The sequence below is a fragment of the Coptis chinensis genome, chromosome 4 (assembly GCF_015680905.1).
Source record: "Coptis chinensis isolate HL-2020 chromosome 4, ASM1568090v1, whole genome shotgun sequence".
NCBI classification, from domain to species: Eukaryota; Viridiplantae; Streptophyta; class Magnoliopsida; order Ranunculales; family Ranunculaceae; genus Coptis; species Coptis chinensis.
In genome coordinates, this window is record NC_141459.1 from 105,638,828 (window position 1) to 105,654,889 (window position 16,062).

Below are 16,062 nucleotides of genomic sequence, written 5' to 3' on the forward strand. Positions count from 1 at the left end.
CTATAACATTTTATTGGGAACATTTGATCCATATACCTTCTCGAAAAAACTTCAATATAAAAGGAAATAAAATATGGTTTACTTAAGACGGACCTGCTACATTGATATGCTACATTGATAGATGAAAAAGCCCATTAATTTTCACATGCTTAAGTCTCTTATTCATGTGTATTGGGCTTTAAAATTATTTAGGTCCGTCAAGACTTTTGTAGTTGTAAAGCCCATTATTTGATAGTGATTTTCCTACAATTTAACCATATTTTGCATACGGCTAGACTACGTGATTTTTTTTTTCCAATTATATCAGCAATTTGGTCTTTTTCATTTGTACTGATTCCTTTAAGGTGGAATAAGTATATAGAAATTGATCAATTTTTATTTTGGGCATCTCTTGAAAAACCCAAGTCCACTAATCTAATAAGCAAACAACAACTGTTGATGTCAAAACCACTTTCATTTCTCATGCTCCTCGTTTGGTCCATAAGGAGATGAATCAAAGGTCAATTGTTAGCAGTTAGCTACTATGACCACATCACCAAGGAGACCATGCCCTAACAACAAAAAGTCCATTATGGAGTTTTATCTCTTCATGCAAAGTCACTTTACCGAGCAAAAAATAACAAAGGAATATTGTTCTTTTGTTCATAGAAAAACTGAGACATATTTTACGTGAGGTTGAGACACCATTTTGTGATACCATAGAGAAGCATTGTTCCTCCATGTTAGGGTACATGATTTTGCCCACCTTGCGCTTGAGGAGATACTTGGTACTCACTTTGCTCTACTTGACATTGGACATTATTCATATTAACTAATTGTGGCTGCTGGTGCGAGAAGTTATTCTTCTTCTTTGTTGTCTTTAATAAGCCTCAGTGTCCGAACTCTTGGTTTTTCTTCACTTCGGGAAGGTCTGGCTTTATTTTTAAAATGTGTCCTCCAGTAGTTCTTTATCTCATTATCAGTCCTCCCAGGCAAGCATCTTCCAATCATAGACCATCTATAATACAAAAAGTATCTTAGCATTATGTTCGTGTCATTCAAATTAAGAAATACTACATATACATGATCAAGTTCTTCAAATAATACAATAGCTATAGTCTTACTTGTTTCCCCACATGGCATGCAGCTCTGATAATGTTTTCTTCTTCAGGAGTTAGTTGACCCCTTTTAAGGCTAGGCCTCAGGTAGTTAACCCATCTCAGCCTACAACTCTTGCTATTCCTGTTCAAGCCTGAAGACCAAGTACTCAAACGATCAGTACAATGAGTACAAACTCAAATACAACGCTTATTAATCATATTCTAACTTTGGTAAGCAACCATTTTCGTTTGTTGTTTTTTTTTTTCAGATGTTGATTTAAGAGTGATTACCTGCTTACTTAGCCACTATACTCCAGCTTCCTCCCCATACACACTAACATAGCCAATAAGCAATTTATCTTCTTCAGCAGTCCAAGGGCCCTTTCTCCAACCTTGTTATGGAATTCCCCAACCACCAAAACCAACCATTATTGTACTGTTGAGATTGTAAGAATGTTTCCTAGTTATGTGACAATATGACATTGTTGCATAATGGATATATCTCTTGTATTTATATACCTTGAATAAATGTCCTTATCAAATGAACACCTCTGTCTCCACTTCTCTAAAGAATGATGTCCTCAAATCTAAGATCGATTCCAATCTAAAAACTTAAATTTGCATAGATCCATCTCTCATGACAATAACTCTCTCTAAAGTAATTAACTTCCAACCATGTCTTGACCATCCTAGTCACTTAAGATATATATGCCGGATTATGATCATGATTCTTATTGTATACTACCTAATAAGATCAATATATAAGCACGCTACAAAACTGCCATTACTAAGGAAGTGACCCATATCAAATGCACCCCACCTATTTTTTTCTCTCCAATATATATAAAAGTATCACAACCAAAGAGATATTTTCAAAATTGTAAAGGCCTTATTTACATTCATTTATGGTCCCAGTCAATAAGTCCATATTCATTTTATCCTCAATTTTCCTATATCTCAATTCTAACAGCCATAACGGCCGAGACAATTGAAGGCCAATTTAGTTATAGTTCCTTCTCTTGTTTGCAATTTGGTACTCATAGAAAGCGTCTAGTTGTGTCTTTCATACTGCCACACTTTTAAGGAGGTGAAATTTCATGTCAACTTCATTTGTCTTAGTTAAAACAGGAAGATAAAAAAAAAAAAAAAAAAAAAAAAAAGCTCCTCATAGACATACATTCAATCCATGATCCAAAACATTCCAATTAGCACTCCTTGTAGCATGCATCAATAGATTTCCATAAAATGATATTAATTGAGTAAAAAAGAATGGGCTTATACCCAGAATCAGTAGATCAATACTTGAAAAGCTTTCCTTTAGTTGAGAAAACAATCAAAGAAGAATTGAGATCTCATGAGCCTTATTCAGTAACCTAGACCTTCTTTTCGGAAACGTAACTTGTCTGTTAATCTTGTTTTCATTCCTCTTCAACTGAACCCTACCTCTTATGATACTCGTTTTGATTTTCTCTGCAAGAAATAGAGAAATGTAGATTGATTGATTTATAGTACAAAAGGTTTCTTTAGTGATTTTTCTTTTGTTGGACCGAGGTTATTTGAGAGAAAGAAACGATTGTATATTAGAAGAATGGAGGCGAACTCAGGAGGACTTGCTAATGGTAAATGGTTTTGATGTATATGCCATGCCAAGAATATACCACAAATTGCATTGAAATACATGTAGTGGTCACATCCAGATAATAGAAATCCAAGGAGAGTCAAAGCTATTTTGTAATAATGTTTGGTCTTTGGCACGTCCATATTCTTATGATTCCAGCTCCATTGATGAATCAAAACTTAGACGAACACATTTCTATCTATCTAATAAGATAGGGTGTTTTTCCCACTAAAAGACAAAATTATAATAAAGGACGGCCCAGATCATTTCTACCAAAATCCCATGGCTACTGAGTAGTTATTAACCTGACCGTCCAGAAGGTGTTTTGTTTTTTCGAGCATTTTGCACACAAGTCGCGGGTTCGAGCCAAGAGTTTGGTTTTTTTTTTTACTTTAATCTTCTTAAAACACAGTCGACTCCACTACTTACCCTCCACTCCGCCAGAGCTAGAAACACCCTCCGCTCCAAAATGCTTACTGGATAAACAAAGTTTTTCGTCAGAACTGCACCCAGAGGTCATTGTCAGCCCACAAGAAGCCTCTCTCCAGATTCAGAGGCACCAGTAAAGCACCACTTGAAAGTCCAGCAGTTCTAAAGCAGATTATATTGACCGGCTACATTCGCGGGATGCTAGGAGAGTGGCAGGAGGCAGACAATGCACTGCTATAAAGGAGGATAGACGTGATTAAAGTTGCAAAGGTGAATTTTATTGAACCCTCTAGCTTATTTGTTTTTTCTTTTCGAATTAAGAAATTGATATCAAAGAAATGTGTACTATTTTTTAGCTTTGTGCTGGCGTCGTTGCTGGAGGTGGAGACAACTTCCGAGAGATCGAAGCTGCCGTCGTTGCTATTCTACTTGATCACAAAGTATTTTCTTTGTTCGATTCGAGAAATTTAAAGCCGTTTAAGGTGAAATTTATTGAACCCTCTAGCTTATTTGATTTTTTCTTTTTGAATTTTATTAAACCCCCTAGCTTATTTGTTTTTTCTTATTGAATTAAGAAATGAGTATTTGTTAACTTTGTGCTGGTGTCGTTACTTTGTGCTGGTGTACGTGCTATTTTTTTTTTAACTTTGTGCTGGTGTCATTACTAGAGCATTTAATGGGGTTACTTTCGAATTCTTTTTTTTACCATCGATAGTGGAGAATGACAAAAGTTAAAATGTAGACTTAATTAGAATTAGAATTTTCTTTGTTAATTCCTAGAGATATATCAGTAGTGGAGAATAGATGGTTAAAATGTAGACTTAATTAGAATTAGAATTTTCTTTGTTAATTCCTAGATATATCTCGACAACTCAAACTCTTACCAATTTGTTATAATTTAAATATCTAATAGGAAGTGGAGAATCCTTTTATTTAATAGGAAGTGATTTTATTTAAATTGACCGTTCAGAAGTAAGTGAAGGCAATTTCTTACTTCGTTCCACTGGTGGTCTTACTTTAGTGGGAAAAGTCTACAAGCATTGCTGGTTGGTTTCCTTTTTTTTATATTTACATCGATAGTGGAGAATCCACTTCCTGTTATTAATGCAATTTGCATGTTTTTGATGAAATAGTGGAGAATGTAAATAAACTAACGAACTCTTCTTACTTCTTACAAAAGAACAAAAGCTGAAAAAAAGACTTAATTGAATTAGAATTTTATATGTTAATTCCTAAATATATCTGAAAGTTAATGTATTTCAGTGCTTTTCAATTAGGTGTTCTACTATTTACTACTTTGAGTCTTCGCTGTGCTCTTTGATTAGAGCTCCGTTTTGATTCTTTAACTTTGCGTGTTTCCAAATTTTTGTGAATTGACGCTTCCTAGGCAATCATGGTTAAAGAGCGCATTGAAGAGAGAGGAAGGGAATCGTTAGTTCACCCAGACAATTCCATAGCAGAACCTCCCAATCTGGTATATGTGCCTCCACATCGAAGAAATGTTGTGTCTCCTAATCTGGTATATGTGCCTCCTAATCGAATATCAACTGCGACTCCTAATATTTTATTTGTTGTGCCTTCTAATCGAAAATCTCCCGCGGCTCTTAATAGGTTATCTGTCGTGCCTCCTAATAGAAGCTCTCCTACGGCTCTTAATAGGTTATCTGTTGTGCCTCATAATCGACGATCTCCCGCAGCTCCTAATGTGTTATCTGTTATTTCTCATAATCGAAAATCTACTGCGCCTCCCAATCTCTTATTTATTGTGCCTCCCAGTCAAAGCTCTATTGCACCTCCTAATCGGAGATCTATTGCATAACGTCTTCGAAGAGAAAAAGATATCGATCAAAGGACTATAGCACAACAAAATCGGAGACGAAGAGAAAAAGATGTTATGTCTGATTACATATCAGATTCCTTTAAGAAGACGAGGTCAACGTACGAAGTTGGGTCCTCTTCATCTACCACGGAAGATGTCACAATGCAAAGTTGTGAGGATAACACTATGTAACATACCGTAAAACGTGATATATCATAGGTCTATTTTTGCAATGATCATGATATGACTGGATTTGATGAAAGTGAAGAAGAAATTCTTAATCCTCATAAAGATCATGTGCTTCCTGTTCCAAATCGCCGCCACTTTATGGGAAAGATGAATGTTCTCTGTCCATTTTGTTTGGCCCTTCATTGGAAAGATGAATAGTTATCAAAATCAAGGCGCAACCTACCATTATTTAGAGCTTGCTGTTTACAAGAAAAAGTTAAGCTACCGCTTCTTTCTCCACTGCCTCCGGCACTTAAATCTTTATTCGAAGGATCTAATAAACGTGCAAGATTATTCCGTGAGCAGATTCGGCAATACAATGTGTGTAATGCCTTTACCAGTCTTGGTTGTAAATTTAACGATCGTGTGTTACATGGGCGTGGTCCTACCTCATTTACTGTTCATGGGGAGTTGCGGCACCAAATCGGTTCATTGTTGCCTGATCCGGGGATGGAACCTAAGTTTTCACAACTTTATATTTATGATCCCCTAGCTGCTTTGGATCACCGCCATAATCGCAACCCGAATTTGTCAAGGGAAGTGTTGAAAACTGTACAAGAAACTCTTCTGCAGACTCACAAGTTTTGTGATATCTATAAGCAAGCATTTGAGGTTTTAACTGAAAATGCTTATGAGAATAACAATGTTCCGGTCCATCTACACTATGATCCGCGTTCAGATAGACGAAGGTACAATCTTCCGACAACTGATGAGATCGCAGTGATATTGCCTGGAGATGGGAGTAAGGTTGATGCCATAAGTGATATTGTACTTCGTTTGAGAGGAGGGCATAAGTTGGAACGGATAAGCGAATGTCATCCCGCTTATTTGCCTTTGCATTATGTTCTTCTGTTTCCTTATGGGGATTTGGGTTGGTCACCTGATTTGAAGTTGTGGGACGTCAAGAGAAATGCTCCAAGCAATGCAAGACTCACCCAATTATTGTATTACGCCTACCGTTTGTTTGAACGACCCACGGAGTACTCATCTATCTTGCTGGGATGTAAATTGTTGCATGAATTTTTGGTTGATGCTTGGGCTGCATATGAACAGAATCGGCTGCGATACATTAGACTAAATCAAGACACCATCCGTTCGGATGTGTACAAGTGCTTGACAGATGTTGCACTTGAGGGATTAAGTCCTGATCAAATTGGCCAACGGTTCATTTTGCCTTCCTCGCATGTTGGAAGTCCAAGGCACATGTACTAGATTTTTCAGGATTCAATAGCTATCACCCGACACTATAAGCACTCATATATTTTTCTTACGGTGACTGCAAACCCTAATTGGCAGGAAATTAAAGATGCGCTCAAGGAACACCAAACTTCGACACTTCGGCCTGAAATAGTTGCACGGGTATTCGAGCTGAAACGAAAAGCAATTATGAAAGAAATTTTGAAGAATGATATCTTCAGTCGGGTGGTTGCATATGTCTATACCATTGAATTTCAAAAGCGCGGTCTTCCACACATGCATTGGCTTTTATTTCTTGTGCATGATGACAAGATCCGAAACAGTGAGCAAGTTGATAAATTTGTATGTGCTGAATTCCCAAACCCCGACACCCACCCTACATTGTTTGAAACAGTGAATAAGTGCATGCTTCATGGCCCCTGTGGTGATCGAGATCCGAGTGCTTCATGTATGGAAAATGGTCGATGCACCAAAGGCTATCCAAAAGAGTTTGTGGAGGAAACAATTATGGATAAAAAAGGGTACTCCATTTACCGAAGACGCGACACTGACAAGAAATATTTTCTGAAGAGGAAGAATAAAATGGTTAAAGTTGATAATGGAGATGTTGTTTGATATGACAATCAAACATTTCAGACAGATATGCATTGTAGGTATGAGAACTGCAAACTTTTGTCATGATTTGCATCCTGTTTGGTAGGATTTAGGTGGTCGAAATACATACCAAGTCCTTGACCCCAATGTTTGGAAAAACATATAAGACCCTTGAGGCGCTAAGCCTCTTAGAGGCTTAAGGCAAGAAAAAAGCAGAAGAATCCAGAAAATGTAAATAACTAAATAAATTATGAGATACAACATGTCATATGAATAAAAGAAGTAAAACACACTTAAAAACATAAGCCTCTTGCACTAAATGTGAGGTTATAAGCCTCGCCGCTATGTTGGGTGTGAGGCTCTGAGGCAACCCTCAAGGTGTAAGCCTTAATGTGTTTTTTTCAAACACCGATACAACGCAGCTTAAGTACATATAAATCATTGTTTTGTGTTGTGTGTAAATCCAATGCATGTTATGCATTTCTTAGTTTTGCGTACTAATTGCAAATTAACTACCTAGCTCAATAAACTAAAATTTGAAAAAGGAAATAAGAAAAACTAGCTTTCCAGGTTATTCTAGCCATAAAGGGCCTTTTTCGCCATTGGAGCAATGCGTTTGCTATGACCACTTTGTTGCAAGATGCGAGGATATTATGTACAGATCCTTGACTAAGGGGCTTGTAATCTGCAAATTTTGAAGATGTATTTTTCTTTTCCATACTCTTTCGTTTTAATGAAATTATTCACTTCATTAGAAAAAGGAAAGAATGCAGAATCACTTGATTCACTTTTAAGATCCAAAAATAAAAAATAAATCAATCAAAATGTGATAGACAAATAGGGTCCATGCAGCAATGTGATATACGCAAGTGTATTTGTTTAACTAAACAAGAACAAAAAAAAACCTGCTTGTCTATCCTGGAAGGAAGATTGCCAACATATACTCGGCGTGCATGCCTCATATCCTATATAGACAATAGGAAACAAACAGATTCTTACGTATTTAAAGAAAAAAGCAATGAACAAAAAGGACATCAGAAATTCTATTAATCAACACTTCCATGACATAAAACAAGAAAACTAAATCTTTCAACATAAACACCTGAGATGTCATGTTCTTCATTCCTGCTGAACTTGAACTCCTGCAAGTCAAAAATCGATCAACACCAAACATCATCTGACTCTTGCTCTTAGTAAACATTGGGCACAAAAATATGCTTATCTGAATCCATCTGGGATTTCCTTGTTTAATGCATCTTTTGCTACCAAACGCCAATGGCAAAAAGAGAGAAGGGGGTTCATGATGTTGGCAAAGAACTTAAATCCCACAACACAAGTTGGATACATTTTTAGAAAGTCAATAATACTCAAGATCAGTACACGACCAACAAAGAAATAGAATAAGAGCAACTACTTGCTAAGAAATGTCAACTTTGACAGGTCTATTAAAAAAAATATTGTGGAAATATGCTCGTTTATTAAATTTCATGTGCGTATTCATTTAGAAAAGAACTTGACAAAACATTTCAACTTGAAGATGTTAAATAGATTTGCAACTCCAAAACCTATCCCATGCCCCAGCAATGTGCAGTCATCAGAAAGAAAGGTTTGGATGCCACTCAACTTTGAGTAAATCCAACATGTTTCATTTGTAACTCATCTTATATGAGGAAAGGTCAGTTCTTGCATTTACAAAATGTCCCCTTTCCAAATAATTGTCAGTCCGAAAAAAAAACAATAAAGTTGCCTGGAAGAGAAGAGATAGAAATAGCAGCAGTACGGTGACCTTTTCCAGTAGAGCTGATTTATATTTCTATGTGCTTACATTTCCAAGCAATCATAGATATCATAGGCATGTTCCATAAAATAAGAATCAGTTCCATAAACAACAGCATGAAAGTGGCACTCGTTTTCCTCAACACGAAATTTCACGCAAATAATACGAATACCAGGAAAAAGTTGTTCACACATAACCAGGCATAGGTCTTGCTCCCTAGATGAAAGAGAAACCATGCATGATCTGCTTCTGTGGATGTAGGATCAATGAACTTGGTTGGAGTTGTTGCCTCCTCTAAGCAATTGAGGACTGCACTCGTCTAAATTGTAGACAAAGAGTTGTCCAAAGTGTTTATATACGTAGCGCATGTCGTCTACAATGAGAGGTCTCCCAGGAGTGCATGCAAATACGTATTTGAGTATTTCCGCAAAAACATTAAAAACTTAGTCCCACATCGGGCGGTTGGATGTGTTTCTAATCGTATATAATTCAATTATTCACAATATGTATTGCCGAGCTTGGTAACTCTAGCTTGTAACCTAAGTAGGGGCCAAAAATTGGATGTATGGTACACGTAGTTGCCCACTTGAGCACGCACAATATGAGTCCACTGTCACGCACCTAGGGGGAGGACTCTGACCCTGTGATTGCCTTGCCCTTCTGACGAGGGGGCTAGCTTCACCACTGCTGTACGGAGTCTACGCTTAGGCCAGCGGGTGGAAACCTCCCAATATCAGCATCCAACTTTTTATTTGCTTGACTTGAGTACTTACGCGCACTTGCGAAATTGAAGCATTTTGTAGTGTAGTTTTGATAAATTGTAACCAAATTAAGCTTATTTATCGAATATCTTAAGGCCAACTCCATATACGAATGTCCTTGTAGAAAACACTAGTGGACATCACACAAATCTTAAAAGTCTTGAGTTTGATCAACACCTGTTTCGTTGGGTTTTATGTTACAATAGTTTCTCAATACAAAAAGTGGTCAACAACTGTGAGGGAGTAGTATTCACATCCAATAAATATCATAGACATGTCCAATACAATTATAAATATCGCACCGACTTCATATCCAGCTCACTTCATAGCAACTCACATCATCAACTCGCACACCCAATCTAAGGCATTCATCCTCCGAGCTCACTCCAGAGTAGCTCAACTCGCACACCCTCACGCAGAACGTTCCACCTAGATACATCATCCATTATCCAGATGCAATCATTACCAGAGCCGTACTAACACAACCCAACCACTCCCCATCATTGCGGACTTCCTACCACCACCAATCCTACACGCATCCCTGATCTCGACCACACATCTGTACTCGTCAGTACACGTGTAGCGTAGATCTTCACGCTCAACAACTATAAATACCCCCCGCTGGAACTACGTCAGACCTGATTCTTCTCTCTCCCCAAAATCAAGAGAAGATACATAGGCAATTCGCTCAACAACGAACTCGGTCTTTACTCTATTCAATCCCATTCTCCCTCTACCTCCTTGTATGTAAAGGTGAACTAAAATACGCCTTTATATTGGCGCAGTCTGTGGTCTCGATTCCTTGAGAACCATTTCATAAATCCTACCACCAAAAAGAAAAATTCTCAAGCCCACGAAGAATGGAAAGCCTCGAAGCTCAAGTCCAGAGTTTAGTCGGTCAACTAGGCACAATGAACGGGCACTGATCTTAGCACTTTTCAGTGTTTTTAGAAGTTGATTTACTACGTGCTAAAACTCAATAATTCCTTACTCACTGTTTTTTTTTTCTTTGAAAATGTCAATCTAGTTCGAGTAGGGATTTCGTTCCAACTTCTAAGACAAGAATTTAAATTATCACAACTGAAATCTACACTTTGGGGAACTAAGTGAGAAGGATTTTATAGATAGATTTTTTTTTACACAAGTTATCTAAAATTTGTAAGTTTGTTTATAGTTAAATGAAAGAGAGAGAGAGATAGGGAAGGATTAATCCTACTCATGCAAGGCCTAGCTACAAGTCTTTTAGAAACAGGTCACTACCATCTCAAATCCCTAACATAATATACCTATCTCTAAACATATCATGCTAGCATGTAGAATTGAAATGATATTTCATCTCTGAAATATCATTCCAACTCCTAGTTCTACTTTACAACAATTGATCAGATAATTGTCAATCTCTGTCATTTTGGGACAGGATGAAAAATAGAACCTAAGTCTTTTAAGTAGTGATTTTGGAATCGTAAATTTGTAGCATGATCCTCACATGAGCATCATTAACCCTCCCCTTGGGAGAGTTTTAGCTCATGATCCTAGGATTGAATTAAACTACAAGAAGATATGTGAAATGAAAAAAAAAGAGAATGAAATAAGAAAACTACAACTGTTTACCTAAATGAAGAAGAGTTTATTAAAAACTAGAGAGAGTTCCCCATTAACAAGTTACAAGCTTTTTCTCTAAAAACTAAGAACTAAAAAAACAAAATTAAAGACATGGAAGTAAATGAAAAGTAAAAGTCAAGGAAGTAAAAGCTTCCAACTCCCAAAATCAGCCCCCCTTTACATAAGAGAGTCTTTTTCTCCTCTCCCACGTGAAACACTCTCCTCTCATTTATTTTTCACTTATCCACAACTAACCCCCATTTGACACCTTTCATTTTTTTAGATAATCATCACCTAAATCCAACCAACTCATTAACTTCATGCAAGGTGTCAAATTTGCACCAATTATTTGCACCTTTGTCTTGACTTGCATGATGACTCATCAAATCTTATGGGCCCGCCTAGTGGGTCCACGCATAAATGTCCATGGCGATCCGGTCTTTTGGCATTTTTACAACTTTCCGCCTATTTGTAGAGTTCATCGCACTGATCGTCGGAGCAGCTCACTCGTCGCATTTGGAGTCCTGGTTCAAGAGATATGAGCTTCGGAAGTTTGATGCTTTTGTGCATGTAATCCCGTTTCTGACTGGATTATGTACTATTTGAGTCTTTGGGCTTTAGTCCGAATTTGTTGGGCTTCACATGGGCTTGATCGGAAGGCATGTGTATACTCCCTATTCCGTGCTTAAATTTCGGGCTTTATCATAATTTTTACATTAGTTGCTCAAACCTGCAAAAAGCACGAAGATGCGATTATTTCATGATTATTAAGCACAAAATTGACCGAAATGTTATGTCTCTACAGGTTTTTATAATACAGTTTTGGGTGCTTATCAGGCACATTACCCTGCTCCGACGGGAAAAGTTTCCAAATTAACAGTTTTTTGTTCTAATTTCTTTTGGATATTAGTTCGATCTAGTGCAGGTCAATCAAGCTCCAATGCACATTGGGGGCTAGCCAAAACCATCTCCGAACTGGGGCTCATTGTTGCCATCTAAACAAGTTCAATTATGTTATTATGATCCATGCATCTTCAAAATTACTACTGTTAGTAATGAGACATCAACTCAAATTACAATTCATTTCATTAACTTATCTGTTATTACACTTGCTCTTTATATACCAGAGACTTGTAAGTTGTTACAACAGAATCTGTTAGAGCACAACTGAAAACTGTTAGAACTAATAACTGAATTAGTTAGAAGTTAGTTATGCTGATGTGGATAGAATTTAGTTATGCTGACGTGGACTGCTGATGTGGATTATCTCTGATATACCCCCTCAAGCTAATGTTTGGTAAAACACATAGCTTGGCTGAAGTAGAGAAAATCTTACTGAAGAAAGCCCCTTTGTAAAAATGTCAGCAGTTTGATCCTGTGTGTGAATGTAATGCAGTTGTATAGCATTTGAAGTGACTAGTTCTCTGACATAGTGAAAATCTACCTCAATGTGCTTTGTACGTGCATGAAAGACTGGATTCTTGGACAGTGAGATTGCACTTACATTATCACATAATAGAAGTGGTGGTTGCTTGAGAAAAACATGTAAATCCTTCAAAAGTATTAAGAGCCAATAGAGTTCAACTGATGTGTAGGCAAGAGATCTATATTCTGCTTCTGTAGAAGATCTAGAGATTGTTGGTTGCTTCTTAGAACTCCAACTAATAGGATTATTACCAAAGTAAATACAAAAGCCACTTGTAGATCTCCTTGTGTCTGGACAACCAGCCCAATCTAAGTCAGAATAGGTTGTTATCATTGAGAAGCCTTTTGTGAGTTTTAGGCCATGAGTAATAGTACCCTTCAGAAACCTCAGTATTCTTTTCAATGCCAACATGTGTGATGTTCTTGGGGCATGCATAAATTGACAGACTTGATTTACTGCATAAGCTAAATCAGGTCTTGTCCATAAAAGATATTGTAGGGCGCCCACTATTGTTCTAAAAACTGTAGGATCAGGCAATATGTCACCAGAGAAGTTATTTAGCTTTTCTGTTGTGGAACATGGTGTAGAACATGGCTTTGCATTTTCCATAGAGGCTTTCTTAAGTACCTCCAAAGCATATTTACTCTGACACATAAACATTTGATCACTTGTTCTATGTATTTGCATTCCTAGAAAGTAATTAATGAATCTCCCCAAGATCCTTCATTGCAAAATGTTGACTTAAGAATCCAAGCAGAGTGTGACAATATGCATCAGAATTTCCTGTGAGTAATATATCATCCACATAAATCAAAATGAAGGTGATTGTATCATCTACCTTTCTCACAAATAAGGATGTGTCTGCTTTTGCCGGTTCAAAACCATATTCCAGTAAAGCTCTCATGAGTTTTTCATACCAAGCACGAAGTGCTTGTTTCAGACCATATAAGGATTTCTGCAGTTTGCATACATGTGTAGGCTTTTGAGGATCAATAAATCCATGGGGCTGAGTCATGTAAACAGTTTCTTTTAGATCACCATGCAAGAATGCATTTGACACATCAAGTTGTTTCACAGACCAGTTGTAATGTACTGCAAGAGTTAGAATGAGCCTTATGGTGGTTGATTTTGCAACATGATTGAAAGTTTCATTGAAGTCAAGGCCAGCTTGCTGAAGATATCCTTTAGCTACTAGTCGAGCCTTGTGCTTATCTATTGAACCATCTGCTTTCTCTTTCAATCTAAACACATATTTATTATCCACAAGATTCATAGAAGGATCAAAAGGTACTAGTATCCATGTCTTATTTTGAATGAGAGCATTATATTCTGATGCCATTGCTGATCTCCAATTGGAATCCTTCATGGCTTGAGTGTGGCATGTCGGAACTTGAATGTGAGCATTGGCTTTTGAAATGAGAGCAGTAATAGGATGCTTGGTGGCTGAATAAACTTTCTTTTTAAAGATTCCTTGTTTTGCTCTAGTAGTCATAGAATGACTTGGTGGTTGAGGTTTTCTGAGAGTAATGACATTAGGTTGAACATGTACAGGAACATGAGAAGAAAAGACATTTGTGTCAACTGCAGTTGTGATAGCAACTGGAGAGCTAGTTGAAACATTTACAGGTTCAGTTTGAAAGTCATTGGCAGAAAGTTCAGAATTGTGAACATCATTTAATGGACTTGAGTTTGGAGTAACTGCTGGTGAGTATAAGGATGGAACAAGAAGTTTTGTAGTTGATGGAATTGAAGGAATAGAGGTTGGAGTATTAGTTTTAAATGGAAAAGAATGTTCATTGAACAAAACATGCCTAGACACATAAATTATATTTGTAATAGGATCCAAACACTGGTAACCTTTGTGATCATGACTGTAACCAAGGAAGACGCATTCTTTGCTTCTGGCTTGAAGTTTATTTGTGTTGTAAGGTTTCAACCAAGGAAAACATAAGCAACCATATACTTTAAAAAAAGAATAATTTGGAGACTGTCGAAAGAGAATCTGAAGTGGAGACTTGTAGTTTAGAAACTTTGTAGGTGTTCTGTTTATTAGATAAACACAGGTTTGAAAGATGTTGACCCAAAATCGAGGAGGTACATTGCTTTGGGCAATAAGTGTCCTAGCCATTTCTGTAATATGCTTATGCTTCCGCTCGGCCATGCCATTCTGTTCAGGTGTATGTGGACAAGAATATTGAGTAGAAATGCCTTGTGACTGAAGGAAACATTTGAGTCTTTTACTAATGTATTCACCCCCTCCATCAGATCTAAGGATTTTGATTTTGCTATTGAGAAGGTTTTCTACATTTGTTTTAAAAGATTGAAAAATTGTTAAAAAATCAGATTTATGAAACAGAAGAAAAATCCATGTGAGTCTAGACCAATCATCAATAAATGAAACATAATACAGAAAACCATTTGTTGAGGGAATTGAAGATGGACCCCAAAGGTCAGAATGTATTAACTCCAAAGGCTTTGAGCTTACAGATTGTGATAAAGCAAAAGGAAGCTTGGTCATTTTACCAAGTTTACAAGCAGTACAAAAACTGAATTTATTACAAGTGTCAGATGACAACTGAAAATTAGAAATGATTTTATTCAAAACAAAAAAAGATGGATGTCCAGTTCTTTGATGCCAGACAGATGCAGTGGCTTTGGCTCCAAGAAATGTAGTATAAATTACATTGTGAGACTGAGATAAGTTTGAATGAGGTGAAGAAGAGCTTGAGCTAAGCTTGAATGTCAGAGGATAGAGTCCATTCTTATGGTTCCCTTGGAAAATAATCTTGCCTGAATTGTTGTCCTTGACATAAAAAGAGGATGATGTGAATGTGATGGAACAATCATTATCTTTAGTGAATTTGTGGACAGATAACAAGTTTTGTGCAATAGTAGGTACATGTAGAATGTGTTTGAGACTAAATGATGAATATGGTGTATTAAATATAGAGTTACCAATATGAGAGATTGATAGACCTTTACCATCTCCCACAATGACCTTGTCATTTCCAGCATACTCATTTGATATAGAGAGAGTACTCAACTCAGGAGTTAGATGATGTGTTGCTCCAGTGTCAGCTATCCAATGTGACTCATTTGCAGGAGTAGAATTGTTGTCTGAGATGTAAGCATTATAGTTCTGATAATAAGGATTGGAAGAAGAGTTACCATCATAGCTTTGAGAGGACTGTGAATTAGAGCTTTGAGACTTTGAAGAATATTGTGCAGCCATTGCTTGAAGTCTGGAAGGTGGAATTCGCCCTTGGAAAGAGTAATTCATGCGATTGTAGCAATCTATTGCAACATGTCCAGTCTTGCCACAGATTTGATAGACAAGCCTTGAGCTCTTAGTTCCATTTTGTTGCCATTGTGAAGGAACTTGTTCTTTGGTTTGAACATTGGAACTAGAATTAGATCCAGAACCTTGCATAGGGTAGAATACTCTACCAAAATTTGATCCTCTCCCTTGATTAGAGTTCCTTCCTCTTCCTCTGTGATAATAACCTCTTCCACGACTAGTATTGTAGTTTGA

The 16,062-nt window shown here is 37.1% G+C and overlaps 1 long non-coding RNA gene across 1 annotated transcript; it reads right to left on the reverse strand.

Moving 5' to 3' along the window:
• Positions 1-866: 866 nt before the first annotated feature.
• LOC147506633 (uncharacterized) lies at positions 867-8,583 on the reverse strand. Its single transcript, XR_015220840.1, has 5 exons — positions 8,067-8,583; positions 7,870-7,929; positions 1,371-1,471; positions 1,104-1,231; positions 867-997 (listed from the first exon to the last, which is right to left on the reverse strand). It is a non-coding gene; the product is annotated as an uncharacterized LOC147506633 (long non-coding RNA).
• Positions 8,584-16,062: the final 7,479 nt, after the last annotated feature.